Source organism: Moschus berezovskii, chromosome X, assembly GCF_049115385.1.
Source record: "Moschus berezovskii isolate FMDL1 chromosome X, NW_MosBer_1.0, whole genome shotgun sequence".
NCBI lineage: Eukaryota > Metazoa > Chordata > Mammalia > Artiodactyla > Moschidae > Moschus > Moschus berezovskii.
This window is the reverse complement of record NC_142488.1, coordinates 55,853,977-55,864,355: the sequence shown is the minus strand read 5'-3', so window position 1 is coordinate 55,864,355 and position 10,379 is coordinate 55,853,977. Positions and strand designations below refer to the sequence as shown.

The window sequence follows — 10,379 nt, the reverse complement described above, 5'->3', positions numbered from 1 at the left end:
AGTGAGTCAGCTCCTCGCATGAGGTGGCCAAAGTACTGGAGTTTCAGAGGCTGTTATTTCTAGCACAGGTAAGCAGGCACAGTCTTTCATACGATCAACCACTGGAATCTTTGATTGCTACCATAACAGCTGGCTTGCAAACAAGTAGCCAACCATTTTAAGAATGTTTTAAGTGAACAACTTGCAAACCCCAGGGATGGATAAACCTTCAGAATGCATTAAAAATATAGCAACTGCACAGGCTAGTCTTCTGAAATGAGATCTCTCAAAGCAGTATAGTTCAAAATAAAAGATTTTAATTAAAATTGGCATAGGCACAATTTCCCCACCAATTTGTGTGTGTCAAGCATTTAGTGAACTTTTTCAAGGGGAAATGTGAACTAGAAAACTGGATACTATGTTTCACTAATTAAAGAGCTTTCTACTCAGGACACAATATCTCTGCTGACCAGAGCCAGTTTGTAGGCAGTTGAACGTGGTGCTCTAGTCTCCTGCTCTGGGTCTTCTCTTCCTTGATTTGCATTTCCGAACCTTTGACTTTACTTTTGGCTTTCTCAGTTTGCTTGCTTTGGGGGGTTGGGCCTGATGACCCTGCCCACCTGAAGAGGCAGCCTGCTGTTCTGTTTTCTGCTTCAACACTATCCAATCAAATGCATAGTCATGTTGGTAATTCATCTTTCTGAGAAGAAGTCGGAATAGGTGGCGCAGGTACATGTAATCCGGGGCTTCCTCAAAGGACAGCCGGCGACAATGCTTAAAGTACATGGCAAATTCTACAGGAAATCCGTCACATAAAACATCAACAGAAGTGCTCATCTTCATTTCGCTAATCTTTTCACATGTTTGCTTCATTGTTGCAGCCTTTAGTTCTTGCCATGGCAGGCTGGCTCTAATAAAATACATCAAAACAAATCCTAATGATTCCATGTCATCTCGCCGACACTGTTCCATACCAAGATGTGCACTGATGCTAGCAAAGGTAGGCGTGCCAGTGAAGCTTTTCCCGTATCTGTAGGGTATGTGTTGCCCTGTCTTTTTGTCTCTGTACTTCTTGGCCAAACCAAAATCAATAAGGAATAACTCCTTGCACTCCTGACCAGGACCCATTACAAAGTTATCTGGTTTAATATCTCTGTGTATCATATTTTGTGAATGCACATATTCGATTCTACTGATCATCTGATCAGCTAACATAAGCACAGTTTTCATTGTGAACCTTCTTGAACAGAAATTGAAGAGGTCTTCAAGGCTGGGGCCCAGAAGATCCATGACTAGCACATTATAGTCCGTTTCCTGACCGTACCACCGTATCTGGGGGATGCCAACCCCTCCTTGAAGACTATTATAGAGCTTCTTCTCATGTACCAACCGGGGCTGCCTCGCATTCTGTGATTCTAATTTCACTGCCACCTTCTCCTGGTTGGTGAGGTCTATCGCGAAATAAACATCCCCAAAGGAGCCAGACCCGATCTCACGTACCAGTTTATATCTCCCTCCGACAACGAAATCGGCCTTGGGTCCACTGTTGCTCGCCATCCTGAGAGACAAAGATGGGGTTGGGGTTAAGCTCCGACACCTCTAAGGGGACGATGGACGCCCCTAGGGCTCATCCACAGAGCAAGGCTGTGAAAGCAGGCAGGAAACAGAAATCGCTGGCTATTTCTCAGCGTTACAGGGCCCAGAATCACCCAAAGGCAACCTGACCACCGCTACTGTCAGCCCGCAGATTGTTGGGGAGTTCTCACCCTTTGCAGGCTGAGCCTCTGGCTTCTGGCGGCTTCCGCGGCCTCGCTTTAATAGCGACTTCGGGGGCTGGTAAAGGGGAGCCATGAAGTTATGGCGGTGATCCCACTGATCCCACTGCTGCCGGCTCCAGTCAGGAGGGACCCCTGGTTACTCCGCCGATGCTGCCATTTTGTGATAATGGCTGCCGCCAACACAAAATGCCCCGAGTTCCAGGAAGGCGCTTCATGGCACAGAGAACTCTGGGAAAGTGATCATGAGTGCTCTTAGAACCTTCCACACAGATTATCTTCAGAGCCTTGCAAAGGCATCAGCCTGTCTTAGAAAAACAGATCTACTCCAAGTCCCCCATCTACTCAGGTCACACATCTGAGCAGCTGTGATGTGGGGTTTCCTCCCCCAATGTCCATGGGCCCTCTCCTTGCTCCATCTTGAAGATGACCTCTGGTTTGGGAACTTGGTTCCCTGTGAACAGGACACAATACAGGATTCAGTTCAGTTCAGTTCATTTCAGTTCAGTCGCTCAGTGGTGTCCGACTCTTTGCGACCCCATGAACCACAGCACGCCATGCCTCCCTGTCCAGTTAATTGGGTTTCAGGGCCTTTCAACCACGCTTCTATTTGCTCTTCAGGAAAGTACTCCCATTTACCTGGAAATAGAGTAATAATCAAAGAAGTGTAAAAGGACTGAAGTATCTCGGGCAAATCAATGATGACACCATTACACATTTCAGATGTCCCAGAGCATTCAGCAGCGGAGAATGGAAGTAGCCTCTCTGAGGACCCTGGCAGGTGCACAGGGCAGCTGTGCTTACTTACCCACTGCGCACAGTTGGCTGTAGGTCTCCAGTGTCACATCCTGGTACAGGCACCTCTGTACAGGGTCCAAGTGCTGCCACTCCTCCCTGCTGAAATCCACAGTGACATCCTCGAATGAACTCTTGAGTACAGTCCCATTCAAGGTGACATGGTCTGCACTGTGGGTTGGATGGAAGAGCACTAGGAAGTTAGTTGTCTTGAATGATTTTCGCCATGGAATGCTATGCTTATTAAATACCTAGTTAGAAAAGAAACGCAAAAAAGCAAAATGGCTGTCTGAGGAGGCCTTACAAATAGCTGTGAAAAGAAGAGAAGCGAAAAGCAAAGGAGAAAAGGAAAGATATAAGCATCTGAATGAAGAGTTCCAAAGAATAGCAAGGAGAAATAAGAAAGCCTTCCTCAGTGATCAATGGAAAGAAACAGAGGAAAACAACAGAATAGGGAAAACAAGAGATCTCTTCAAGAAAATTAGAGACACCAAGGGAACATTTCATGCAAAGATGGGCTCAATAAAGGACAGAAATGGTATGGACCTAACAGAAGCAGAAGATATTAAGAAGAGGTGGCAAGAATACACAGAAGAACTATAAAAAAAGATCTTCACGACCAAGATTATCACGATGGCGTGATCACTCACCTAGAGCCAGACATCTTGGAATATGAAGTCAAGTGGGCCTTAGAAAGCATCACTACGAATAAAGCTAGTGGAGGTGATGGAATTCCAGTTGAGCTATTTCAAATCCTGAAAGATGATGCTGTGAAAGTGCTGCACTCAATATGCCAGCACATTTGGAAAACTCAGCAGAGGCTACAGGACTGGAAAATGTCAGTCTTCATTCCAATCCCAAAGAAAGGCAAGGCCAAAGAATGCTCTGGCGTGGGGAATGCCAGAAATTATACAGAAGTTGGTCAAAGTGCATTAATGAGGTGACAACGACAGACCGGATGGACGGGGGACTCAGGGTCATTGGCACCAACTTTGTAACCTCACCTATCCCTTGACAGAAAAGGACAGACTGAGCTGAGTGTTCAGCACTTCTCAACCTGCTCCAAATGGACCTGCCAGCAAGTAAAGCTGCACTGTCACCCACCACCATTGGAGGTTTGGAATTGGGTTTATAGGCACAGAGACTAGATTAGGGGCCACCAGGAGATATTAAAATGTCTTGCTAATCTCAAGTTTCTAAACAAAACTCTGGCCAGTGGGAGATGAGCACAGGGCAAATCCTTTGGCCCTGCCCAGATTCAGGAAAGAGAGAGACAGGGGATAAGAGAAAGGACAGAAGTGGGAAATTTTAAAGACCAGTCCACCTTAAGGAGGTGTAGAGACAGGATACTAAACGGGGAACAGAGAAGCACAAAGAAACATTGAGATGCCCTGAGAAAGACATGGTTAGAGGAACAGGTGTGTGAGAAATTCGTAGTGTCTCCCTTGCACCAGGTATCGGGCATAGGACCTCAGTTGAGCAGAGCTCAGCTATCTACTCTGGAGCATAGGTCAGTGGTGAGTGGATCATGCTGGGTTGCTTGGTGAAGCATCAGCGCCAGCAGCCTTGTCCGATTCATCATGGCTGTGTGCACCTTGTGCTCCTGCTCAACCAGCTCGTGCAACTGTGGGGGTAAGTGTGAGAAGGGGTTTCTAGGATCGCATGCTGCCCCTCAGCCACACTCAGCCTTGTAACCTACCACACAAACAGGCTCTAGGTCCACCTCGGCACACCTCAGCTTCTCCCAGCAATAGTGGAGGTTGCAAAGGCATTTGGGGAGACGACCGAAATCATCAGTGACCTCAGAGACATTTTGCAGTAGTGGACAACCGCACACCTCATCATCTGGAACCTGTGGGCAGAAAGAATGATGATGAGGTATGCTCGGGGGTGGCTATGGAGGGAGATCAGGCAGGTAAAATGAGAGGACGAGGGGGACTGGAGGGCAGTCAGGCAGACGGAGATGGATGGGAAGTGACCTAGCAGGAAGGAAGAGAGGAATTCAGTGATTACTAGGTAAAGAAGAAGGGGGCAAAGGGGGTTTGATCAAGCATGGAGGATGGAGGAAGAAGTTAAGCTGGGATGTAGGAAAGGGTGTGATCGGGTAGGATGGATGGAAGAGTAGAAAGAGATCAAACAGGAAGGAGAGGATGGATGGAGGGGAGGTCTGACAGGGAGAAGTACATGAATGTGAGTGACAGTCGCCCAGTCATGTCCAACACTTTGCGACCCCACGGACCCATGGAATTTTCTAGGCCAGAATACTGGAGTAGGTAGCCTTTCACTTCTCCAGGGGATCTTCAAAAACCAGGGATTGAAACCAGGTCTCCCACACTGCGGGTGAGTTCTTTACTAGCTGGACCACAGTAGATGAATGGAGGGTGGTAAAACATAGAGGAGTTGAGGAATGGGGTCAGGAGTGTGGAGGGATGAGGGCTGATCAAACAAAGAAGAAGAGATTTTGGAGATGAGAAGCAGGGAGAAGGTGACTGGGGAAGTGAGGCAGGAAGAATAAAAAAAAAAAAATGAAGGGAAGTCAGAAATTCAAAAGAGAGGAATTGAGGGTGGCCTTTCAGGCATGGTTGGGGTGGAATGTCAGACAGGGGATGGGAAAAGAAAGTAGATGGCAAGCAAGGAGACAGGAGGAACAGGGGAAGGTTGTACTGAGGAGCAGAGGAATGGAGGCTAGACAGGCAGAAAGAGAAATGTTGGGGGGTGTGGTCAGGCAAGCGGCTTATCAAGAAAGAAACAGCAGCCATGCAGAAAGAAAAGTGAGACTAGAAGATGACTGAGCAGGTAGGTGGGGGAGTGTAGGGGAGGGCAGAAAGAGAGGGGACCCACTGAGATTGGTCAGTAGGTATGAAAGCAGTCAGGCAGAGGGAAGAAGGAATAGGAAGCAATTCAAGCACAGAGAACCAGAAGAAGAAGGTGGTCAGGTAGGGAGAAGGGGGAGGAAATGGAAGGTCATGAGATAGAGAAGGAAAAGTCTCACCTTGGGGTCCATTGAGTGCTCGCGGCCTAACACTGGGAGTTGCTTACAGTACCTCTTACTCTCTGCCTTGTAAACATCACAGAAGAGCCTCGTGGCTCTGGGGAGAGATTGAAAGTGAGGTGCTAAAGATGAAGAGGAGGTGGGTTTCACCCTGAACCCAGGCCACACTTTCTCCCAATCCCACCCAAGTGGGCTTCCCTGGTGGCTCCTCATACAAACCCTGCCCCAAACTCACCCTCTTTTTGCCTCTGAGCCCACCCACATCCTGCCCTTGATCTTGCCCACCCTGTTCCTGATCCTGTCCACATCATGCCTTTGAAGCTTCCGCTTCACCATCAGTCCTTCCAATGAATTTCCAGGGATTATTTCCTTTAGGATTCACTGGTTTGATCTCCTTGTAGACCAGGGGGCTCTCAAGAGTCTTCTGCAGCATGAATATTTACCAGAAAAGGCAAGCATAGAGTAGCCTCAGGGCAAGCTATTGAAACTTGTGGTTCACCAGTTTCCACCTCCAAGATTCCCTCAATCAGTTGACTTTGAGACTTTGGCCTATTATTCCCTAGCTGAGGGTTTCATCCTGGGCTTTCCTGATTTCCTTGTACCTGCAGGGTCTCCATTCTCAGGAGTCTCTTTCTCCAGTCCCTCTTCCAGTGTCTTGGCATCATGTGATAATGACATACAGGTTTCCCACCTAACTTGGATCCCTTCACATGTTGTCCAAAGTAGGGGTTCTTCCCTTAGAAAATAGTTGTAACCACGTGGCTAACACAGTGATGTTTAACTGCTTTTCTCCTTCCTTTTTCTCTAGCATGCCCCCAAATTGAGCAGCTGCTGCTAAGTTTTATGTAATAATCTCTTCTAGGTTGAAACAAATGTAGATAGGACTAGTGGGTGATTTTGAACTGCGTCTGGATCCATGCTGGTAAGTTGTGGGAAAGCCTCAACAAACTGCCAGTGAAAATCACCAAAGAAATCACTAGTCTTCTGGATATACTGCTGTGATTTCTCCCAGCTCACTTTTCATAGAAGGGCTTCAACTATGGCCACCTGCAGGCCTCTCAGTGGGTCCCTCAAGCCGTTAGTCCTTCCATGGTTGTGGGAGGTGGCATATAGTCTGAGTCTTTGGGCCACCTTTCCCCCTGATATGGTGGGTTGCTTTCTGGTCCTGACATGCCTGCTCCATCAAACAACCAAAGCCTGCTCTTTGCAGAATTCTGTGCAGCTACCAGGGCACATCCCCATGTTTGGGGCTGTAAACTAAAAACACACTGCCAGGTACTTGTGCAAACTTCTGTGGGTCTTTCCCAGGCCCAGGAAAAGAATCCCTCAGTGAATAATGTAGGGCCGAGATCTAGGCTAAGCCTAAAATGGAATCACAGCTGGGGCATGAGACACACACATCTCACACAGGGCAGATAATTCATTACTGTCTCCTTGTCCTTCTTCACAGGGAAATCTATTTAACTGCCCATCTTGAAGATCATCGTTTTGCCCTTACTAGAAGTCGGATTGAGGCATGAAGATGAAGAAATGCCATGGAAAGGGAGCAAAAGGAGGGGAGACAGCAGAGAAAGGAGGAGGAGGGTTTGGAGAAAGAGAAAATGACTTTAATTCTCCCATTTCCACTTCCACTTTCCTACGTCTTCCCAAATAATGTTTAACCTTCTTCCTAGGATGATAGTCATCCTGTAAACACAAGTAATTCATTTTCTGGGGATGAAAGTGCATGTGTTAGTCGATCAGTCGTGTCCACCTCTGTGCAACACGATGGACCTAGCCTGCAAGACTCCTCTGTCTGTGGGATTCTCCAGGCAAGAATACCTGAGTGGGTTGCCATTCCCTTCTCCAAGGGATCTTCCTGACCCAGGTCTCCTGCGTTGCTAGCAGATTCTTTACCGTCTGAGCCACCAGGGAAACCTGGGCAAGAGGTTCTTCTCAATACCACCGTATATGTTAATTCATCGAATTAATGGGAGCATCCTCAGGCCAATATAAGCCTGCATTTTCCTTTCAAATGGATTCCCTTCCAAATGTCATATAGAGCTGTATTGGCCATTCAAGAGAGATGATCTGCAGGCAACATCTGGGCTTCCCATCTTAACCACCATTAATGCTGATGGTGACCCTGATGGATTTTTAATCCTGTATTATGCATGCTTACTCAGAAAGAAAATCTAGAATTTGGACAGTGAGATCCTTCCAGGTAGTATTTGATAAGAGCAAAGCCCTAAGAGGGAGGCATTTGATAACTCACCTTCACTGGTCTCCTCAGTTCAGGAAATTTCAGGCCATCCCATCCTCATCAGCAAACTGGGAAAATTAAAAATACAGTTTCCTGAAAACCCAGGACATCATCTCCACAAATGGAGAATACAAACAGAATGATTTCATTACTGAGTATTAAACAAGACTGTGATTGGCCTCATGGGCAATCTGCTAATCAGACCGCAAAGGTAGCAAGAAATCAACCTTTTGCTTAACTGAGCATATACAGTCTAGTACCTGAATGTTCTTAAGAAGAACAACAACTAGTGGTCCTGCAAGAGGACCTGAGACCACCATTTTCTCTACATTCTATCGTAATTCATCCTATGCTCAGCTGGTAATGGGAGTGGCATCTGTGCCAGATAATTGCCTTTATCCAAAGGCAAAGTCAGACTTCTCCTCTCTCTTATGACAAGCAGGTATCAAGGAAAGAAGAAAGCCTTCCTAAGTGATCATGCAAAGAAATAGAGGGAAACAATAGAAAGGGAAAGACTAGAGATGTCTTCAAGAAAATTGGAGATACCAAGAAAATATTTCATGCAAAATTGTGCACAATAAGACAGAAATGGTATGGACCTAAGAGAAGCAGAAGATATTAAGAAGGGGTGGCAAGAGTACACAGAAGAGCTATACAGAACAGATGTTAATGACCCAGATAACCATGACGGTGTAATCACTCACCTAGAGTCAGATATCCTGGAAAGTGAAGTCAAGTGGGTCTTTGGAAGCATCGTTATGAACAAAGCTAGTGGAGGTGATGGAATTCCAGCTGAACTATTACAAATCCTAAAAGATGATGCTGTGAAAGTGCCGCAATCAATAGGTCAGCAAATTTGGAAAACTCAGCAGTGGCCACAGGCCTGGAAAAGGTCAGTTTCCATTCCAATCCCAAAGAAAGGCAATGCCAAAGAATTTTCAAACTACCACACAGTTGCACTCATCTCACACACTAGCAAAGCAATGCTCAAAATTCTTCAAAATAGGCTTCAACAGTACATGAGCCGAGAACTTCCAGATGTTCAAGCTGGATTTAGAAAAGGCAGAGGAACCAGAGATCAAATTGCCAACATCCGTTGGATCATAAAACAAGCAAGAGAATTCCAGAAAAGCACGTATTTCTGCTTTATTGACTATGCTAAAGCTGTTGACTGTGTGGATCTCAACAAACTGTGGAAAAGTCTTCAAGAGATGAGACTACCAGACCACCTTACCTGCCTCCTGAGAAATCAGTATCCAGGTCAAGTAACAAGAGATAGAACTGGACATGAAAGGAGTGAAGAAGATGGTGGAGGAATAGGACGGGGAGACCACTTTCTCCCCCACAAATTCATTGACAGTGCATTTGAATGCTGAGTAAATTCCACAAAACAACTGCTGGATGCTGTCAGAGCACATCAGGCACCCAGAAAAGCAGCCCATTGTCTTCAAAAGGAGGTAGGAAAAAGCATGAAAGATAAAAAGAGAGAAAAAATAGGTAGGGACGGAGCTCCATCCCGGGAAGGGAGGCTTAAAAAAGAGAGAAGCTTCCAAACACCAGGAAACACTCTCACTGGCGAGTCTGTGGCGAGCCTTGGAACTTCAGAGGGCCACATAACCAGGAGGAAAAAGAAATAAATAATTAAAACCCACAGATTATGCTCCCAATGGTAACTCCCAGCGGAGAACCAGCCCAGACGCCCGCATCCACCATTAGCAAGCACGGGCTGGGCAGAGAGGAGCCAGCTGCATTGAGTACCCGGCCTGAATTCCGCAAGGGCAATCTGAAAGAGCTAACTTGAGATAGCAAAGCAGACTGTGGGCTAGCTACCCCGCAAAAAGGCGAAAAGCCCTAACCTAAGACTCTGCCAAACTCGCTCACAGAACAAAGGACTGAGCAGAGTTAGCCGGTTGCGGATGGCACAGTCCCCGCCGAGACAGCCAGGGGAGGCAAGCCAGAGCCAGAAGGGGGCAATCACAGCCCCAGAGAGGCATGCGATACCATACTGCAAGCAGGCTTCCTTGCTAATCAAGACTTCTTGGGTTTCCAGCTGGTCGACATCCGCCTGAGAAGGTGCGCCAGCTGTACACCCAGAAAACCGAGCAGCAGGGTATGGTGTTGCAATAAGTCACACGACCGTGCTTGCCAAGCACCTGGTCACCTGAGCTGCTCAGACCGGGGAAGGGCACAAAACGCATGCCCAACCAAGTTTGCGTCTTTGCAGAGTACTAGAGTACCTGAACCTGAGCGGCTTAGACCTGGGATGTGCATGCAACACAGCACTGGCCTCAGACAGTTCCCAGCAGAGCAACCTGTGCAGTGTAGACTGGGACAGTACACACACCATGAGTGGGGGCAAACCCAGTGTGGCCGAGACACTGTGAGCACTCCTCACAGATGCCAGTGATATATGTCTGCAGCGTTCCTCACTCACAACAGCACGACTGAACAAGTGAGCCTTAAAAAGTGCCCACCATTGCCCTCTAGTGTCAGGGTGGAAATTAGACACTGATGAGTCCAGCAAACAGAAGCTAAAACAGAGGGAACCACCTTGGAAGTGACAGTTGGAGAAGTCTTGAGGCTACTGCAAGAATAA

At 47.1% G+C, this 10,379-nt stretch overlaps 1 pseudogene across 1 annotated transcript; it reads right to left on the bottom strand.

The window, feature by feature from the left end:
• Positions 1-316: 316 nt before the first annotated feature.
• LOC129535162 (casein kinase I pseudogene) lies at positions 317-5,692 on the bottom strand (annotated as a pseudogene). The gene is made up of 3 exons (XR_016036964.1): positions 4,249-5,692; positions 2,563-2,720; positions 317-2,393 (listed from the first exon to the last, which is right to left on the bottom strand). The product of XR_016036964.1 is annotated as a casein kinase I pseudogene (transcript).
• Positions 5,693-10,379: the final 4,687 nt, after the last annotated feature.